Source organism: Lactuca sativa, chromosome 3 (genome assembly GCF_002870075.4).
Source record: "Lactuca sativa cultivar Salinas chromosome 3, Lsat_Salinas_v11, whole genome shotgun sequence".
Taxonomy (NCBI): Eukaryota; Viridiplantae; Streptophyta; class Magnoliopsida; order Asterales; family Asteraceae; genus Lactuca; species Lactuca sativa.
Window position 1 is genome coordinate 128418419 of NC_056625.2, and position 6998 is coordinate 128425416.

Genomic DNA, 6998 nt, shown 5'->3' on the forward strand with positions numbered 1-6998 from the left:
TTTCTCTATTGTACTCCACCTCACAATCCTTAGTAGAATGGTGTCCCCCACAAGCTCCGCATCTATCATGAATTGATCCACCAATTTTTGTGATCTTTTCTTCCATTGCGTCGAGCTTTGCAATTACTGCACTAATAGTATCTTGACCTCCATCTTTACTTGACTTTCCTCTAGTGAAATCCTCCTTTGAGTTATGATACTCTCTGGAATTTTTAGCGAATTCTTCAATCAAAGCTTTATTTGTTTCCGGATTCTTCTTTGTCATGGGCCCTTGCGAGTCTAAAAGTTGACGAGTGCACACATTGACTCCATCATAAAATATCGAGATTTCTTGTTGCACATTGAAGTCATGTTGAGGGCAATGTCTAACAATCTCTTGTAACGTTCCCAAGCTTTGTATAATGACTCCCCCTCTAATTGTTGAAAATTCTGGATGTTTCTTTTAAGCTTTGCCACTTTCGAAGGAGGAGTAAACTGGTTAATGAACTCAGTCTTAAAATCAGCCCATGTCGTGATTTCTCTAAAGGGAAGTGATTTTAACCATTCTTTTGCTTCACCCTTCAATGTGACCGGAAAAAGTCGAAGCATCATTGCATCTTTACTCATGTTAGGTGCATTAAAATAATGTGAAATCTCCAACACCTCTTCTATATGCTCATAAGCGTCCTCGTGCTCTTTCCCATAAAAAGGTAGTGCCTTTAACATATTGAGAATGTGCCCCGGAAGCTCAAACATTGTCGTGGCCGGGATTTTTGGTGGATCAAGACCCCATCTATTTTCGTTCCTCATATGTCGCTTGTACTCTTCCATTGACATATTCGTGATGTCCCCCATATTTCCTGCTAAAAAAACTAAAAAAACACATAAAAAGGAACTAATATAAACAAAATCAAAACTAAAAACTGCCTGGAACGTGACCACGACGTGGCCAAGGTTCCCACGACGTGGTTGATGTTCAAACGAAAAAAATAAAATAAAATAAATGTTGAAAAATAACTTTTTGCGGTTTTTAACCCATAAATAGGATCGAATAACTAAAATTAATTAAATTAAAAATCAAATAAGCTGTTCCCCGGCAACGACGCCAATAACTTGATGTGCACAAAATATACCTATCAACTTTTAAATTTATAACCTAACAAACTTATACTAACTATGCACCTATAGACAATGTACCTACTCAGATAGTATAGCTTGGGTAAGTCAGGTGTCGATCACAAGGAACGGTATTTAATTAATAAAATAATTACTAAAAGATAAACTAAGAAAAACAACTAAAAGTGGGAGTTTTATCTGATTTTACAAGTTCAGAAAATTTTAAGCACTCAGCTAAAAATTATTATAATCAATATACTAAAACACTTTCGTTTAGTTTCGAATCCACCTTTTTCCTATGGTTAGTTCTCATTTATGGATTACTTAAGTTGGTTACCAATTTATATGTAATTAGTGATGTTGGTCAAATCTACTAATCTTTTCACCAATTCATGAACTACTTTGTATGGTCATACACAAGAAAAACACAAAATTAGCTATTCATTATAGATGGGCTATGTAAGATTTATCTAAGCAAACACAATTATGGTCACAATTATGTTCTCCAACACAACTAAATTTGTTACTTTTATTACTTATCTAAGATTTGGTCTATCCTAGCTCTAGCAATTTAATGGTCACTAAATAACTAGGTAAACAAGTTCATGTAATTTAATGGTCACTAAACTTGAATTTAAGCAACAAAGTCACAAACTTTAACATGCTAGGTAATGATAATCAAACACATGCATAAACCAAATTCATATAATCCATGAAGTAAGAAACTAGCTCATAGTTGTCGGTTTCATCTAACTAAACGAAAGCAAGGGTTTTTAGCCTATCATCACAGCTGATGAACAAATAAACATAAGGAAAACTAAGTTAAACATCATTAAACAAAGCAAACCGAATGTGTAGATGCGAATCCTTGCTCCAATCGACTTCCTTGCTTCAAAATCGACCCCAAAGGGTTCTTAGAAGGGTTTTGTCACAATACTTCTCCAGAAAGTCACCTCCAAGTCCCTCAATCCGACCTTATGTTCATATATATATATATATATATATATATATATATATATATATATATATATATATATATATATATATATATATATATATACTTTCCTAAAATCTGGCCACCATGCCCTGGTCCTCGTGTTTATCCCGTATTCTCCAAGCCAGCGTAAAAAATCATGAAGATTCCATTCACCACGTCGTTGTGGGATCACCACGTCATGGTTATCAAGAATCAGCTTTTCCTCAAAACATAAAAGTCGTCCGAAATTGTGTCTATTTTTCAGAACATTTTGAATCTCGTCAATCGGAGTTACGAGTCATGAAAATATGGTCAAAATACTGACAAGTGGTCAAACTGTCTAGCAACATCCTTTTTGTATCTTTTTCAGCTCCAGTGCTCCAAGTATCCAGCTTTTGTCGGTTTCGATCGTTTTCTTCGAGAATGTCCACTTTTGGCTGCAAAATATAATTTAAACATTATAACTACCAAATATCTTTTCAATTAACTAAATTATAGCTTAAAATGTATTAAAATACTGTCTAGAAATGTGTATAAATATGGCACTATCCATTGGCTATTAGAGTCGCACCAGGGACTAGGTCAATCCTAAACTCAACCTGTCTCTTTGGAGGTATCCCAGGAAAATCCTCCGGGAATACATCCGGGTACTCTTGCATGACCGGTACATCATCCATTGTCGCCTTTCCCTTATCTCGGGTATCCATAACATAGGCGACATACCCTACGCAACCATGCTGAAGGTAACACCTCGCTCTCGCTACTAAACATATTGTCGGTCCATGCTACGTCTTCTCTCCCTAGATCAATAACCCTCCCCCACTAGGATTTTGAAATCTCACTAGTTGATGATCACAGTTGATCACTGCCCCATTGGGGCTCAACCAGTCCATACTCACTATAACCTTATTCCCTCGAAGGGGAATGAAGACCAAATCCACGGGAAACTACTCGTTGAACAACTATAAAGTGCATCCCTGATGCTGCCTCGTAACCCGAACGGTCCTATCATCTGCTATCTCTACATCTAGTGGACAGTCTAGCTCCCCCGGAGCTCCAACAAATCGCCTGCTAAGTGCAAGCGACACAAAAGATCGGGTGGCCCCCGAATCGAACAATACTAGGGCTGATATACAGTTCACTAAAAACGACCCTATAACAAAACAAGTAAACATAAGTGATAATCAATACAAATAAAGATATAAGGAGAGAATACATACCTTTCACAACATCGGGTGCTACATGTGCCTCCTCCGCTGTCAACTGGAAGGCTCTGCTCTTCGCCACTGGAGCATCCGCCTGGACCTAGCGGTTGTCGGTAATACTCAATGTAGCAGGAGCGAGTGCCACCAATCGTCCTGCTAATGCTGATAAACTTGGTCATTGGGCTTTCTTGTGGCCCCTTTGATTGCACTGAACGCAAATTAGATCAAATACGACAGTGGTGGTGGTAACAGTACAATCCCTACTAACATGTCTAGTTTAGCCGCACTTAAAGCAGCCCGAACTACCCGCCATGCACGCCCCATCATGTTTCCTGCCACACTTGCCACAGCGGCCTTGGCCTTACTGGCCCTACCCTCGGGAATCCACCTTGGGCTTCTTGCCCGAACCCTCTACACCAGATGCAACATTTGGTTTCCTCTTCCTCTCCGTCTCTAAATCAATCCCCCTCTCCTTAGCTCTCGCTATCATATCCTCCAGTGTCTTGCAGCTAGATCGGCTCACAAACTGGCAGATACCACTACGCGACATCTCATGATATCGGGCCTTTTTCATCTCCTCATTCACCACGTATTGTGGAACGAGAAGGGCCCTCTTCCTGAACATAGTGGTGATCTCAGTCACCGTCTCAGACGTCTGCTGGAGATCCTGGAAATCCCTAGCAAGTTGTTGCACCTTAATCACAGGTGCAAACTTGGCCTTGAATTTGGGTGAAAAGTTACTCCAAGTCATAGCATCAAGAGTTGCATCATCACCAATGTCATGTCCAACCTCCTCCCACCAATCACATGCCCTATCCTTTAGAAGAAAGGAAGCAAGTCGGACCTTGTCCCCCTCAGGACATCTGCTGGTACGAAAAGCGTTGGTGACATCAACCAACCATCTAGTTCTAGAAATGGGGTCCCAAGCCCCATATGGTAATTGGGAGCTCCACAAGCACTGAACTCCCTGAATGTCAGTGTGCGTGACCCCATCATGGCGGCCACATCGGTGCGGAATGCACTCAGTCTCTCATCCAAAAGCTCTAAAATACCCTCCTTGATCGTGTCGAAGATCACAGGAGTCTGATCCAGAATACTGCGTGTGACCTCATACGAAATGAACTCCCTTGTCTGCTCATCTAGCTGCCTGGCTCCAGAGCCCGAGCCTGATCCCTCACCGGTACCTGAACCACCGATTGGCCTAGTGCGTAGCGTCACCATACTGAAAATACACCATAACAAACATCAATATACACATCATAACTCGAGGGATCTCACACACTACAAGTTTCATGGGTTCATCTCAACCTTCCTTGATTCGAGTATGGATCCTCTACTTTCAGTAGTACGGGCCCATACTACCTTCCACATTGATCCATACTTTCCTCAAGAATTGCCTTGACTCTACCAAGTCCCTTTTATTGGTACTGTTGTTCTCACGCTAATCTCATCCTAGGATTGCCCTAGGGTAATCACCATCCCACTCTCTGCCATCAGTTGCATAAGAAGTCCATGCTATATCCCCCTGACCAGCTCTCGAATACCATTACATATCACTAAGACTAAATAATTCTTTGAATGAGATATCCTACCCTACAACGGTTGGACTTAAACAAGAGTTGCGAAATAGAGCTAGACCTAACCTTCTAAAATTATTTAGTCATCGCAATATGCAAAATAACATATTCATTTACTAGCTAGTAAAAGATAACTAGAACTCCTAAAAGCACAAAGCAAACAACATTCGAGCATTAAGTAACATAATCAAGCATATTCTAATCAGGCCATCATATCACAAACTAATATGTACTAGCATGTAGTTCATAAAGTTGATATACATATAACAGGCACATAAGACATTATCACAATAACACTTTTATGGGTAATTTGGGAGTAGTTACTTGAGCTCGGATAATTGCAAGCACCACACCCTTTTCTCTTTTCAAAATTCTTTTCTCTTTTCAAAATTCTTTTCTCCTTCCAAAATTCTTTTTATAAAAATGGTTTTCTTTTGAAAATTTTCATACCAAGTCCTCAGTTTGAGTCCAGACACACCCGAGAGTGTGCCCGAATCCCTCAAACCAAGGCTCTTATACCAACTTGAAACATCCCAAAAATACGGTCCAAAAATTTCGTTTTAAATCATTATGAAATCATATTAGTCCAATCATCACATAAAAACATAAGTGATAACATCTCAAAACATCATGTCAAAACACTGTATCCTAATCATATATCAAAACATCAGAGTAAATCCTCCCAGGCTAAAACATTGTGGTGTGTGCAATGCAGTCATCCCGAGATCTTCCCTTTGCTACCGGAAGTACCTGAAACCAAAACTGAAAAGTGTAAGCAAGAAACTTAGTGAGTCTCCCCAAACTACCAAATACCATGCACGTAACATGTAACATGTAGGTAGGTGATACGGGCCTCACTACACTCAAGGAGATAGGGGCCCCCGCCCATACTCAACTAACTACGAGATACGGCCCTCGCCCATGCTCATCTATCTATGAGATACGGGCCTCGCCCACACTCAGCTGGCTAGGAGGTACGGGCGTCGCCCATGCTCCTTCTGGAGGATATGGGTCCCCGCCCACACCCCACTATCTAAACATACATACAAGTATCATGCAGACAACAGGTATACTGTAATCTACCAATACATAATCATACTCAGATAATACTAAGATACAGGCCCAACCCACACTTAGCTACTAATCATAAACTAGTCTAAGATACGGGCCCTGCCCACACTTAGCTACTAATCATAAACAAATCTAAGATACGGGCCCTGCCCAGACTTATTTACTAATCATCATATATACTCTACACGGGCCGACCCTTGTGCCTTCGACCCGTTCCTACTGAAGGATACTCACCTCGCAAATATGACATTGAAATCTCGCAGTGAGAAATCTCTAACGGCTTCTCCAACGACTCCCCTAATATCATTATCACAATAACACTTAGTCAAAATCTAATAATCCTTCATAGGGTAAAATGACCAACTTACCCCTAATCAAAGTCAACATTCTGGTCAAAGTCAACGCTCTGGGTTGACTTAAAACGCCGAGTTGACTCATCAACTCGCCGTGTTCTATAAGTCAAAAACCTTGAAATCGCAATCCAACTCATCGAGTCAACCTCCTAACTCACCGAGTTCCCTAGCTACTCGTAGTCGCGATTTGGCGAATCAACTTGTCGAGTCCTATCACAGACTCGTCGATTCCCTCTCTGAACTCGCCGAGTTCCCCAGTCTGATTGAGCCATCTTAACAGATTAAGCTCCTATCATTCATATCTAAACTCCCTACTTCATCTATATACTGGAGATGCCCTTTTAAGGGTAAAGTTTCCAACTTTACTCGTTATTAGTCCTTCTTAATGGGTTTAGCTAAAACCCTAGTTCTCTAGGACATAGATCTTGGTCCAAAATCCATAATACTCCAAACGAAAGCATACTAACATAGATATAGGCCTTTGACATCATTTGAACACGTCAAGCTCCTAACTTTCCTTCCTTGCATGGCCTTTTGGGGCTTAAAAGGCCATAATAACACCTTAAAGCTTGCATGGGGATTCCATGGTCATAAATTTTGCACCTTTATGCCATGCAACCCCTTCTAGACCCCAGATCTGAAAGGTAGGTCACTTGGGACGTCCATATCCCAAGGACTAAGCTTCTTGGACCAAAAACCCCATGAAATGATAAGAAGGAGA

The 6998-nt window shown here is 40.6% G+C and overlaps 1 non-coding gene across 1 annotated transcript; it reads left to right on the forward strand.

Moving 5' to 3' along the window:
• Window positions 1–344: 344 nt before the first annotated feature.
• On the forward strand, window positions 345–450 carry LOC111885120 (small nucleolar RNA R71). Its single transcript, XR_002848003.1, has one exon. It is a non-coding gene; the product is annotated as a small nucleolar RNA R71 (small nucleolar RNA).
• The last annotated feature ends 6548 nt before the right edge of the window (window positions 451–6998 follow it).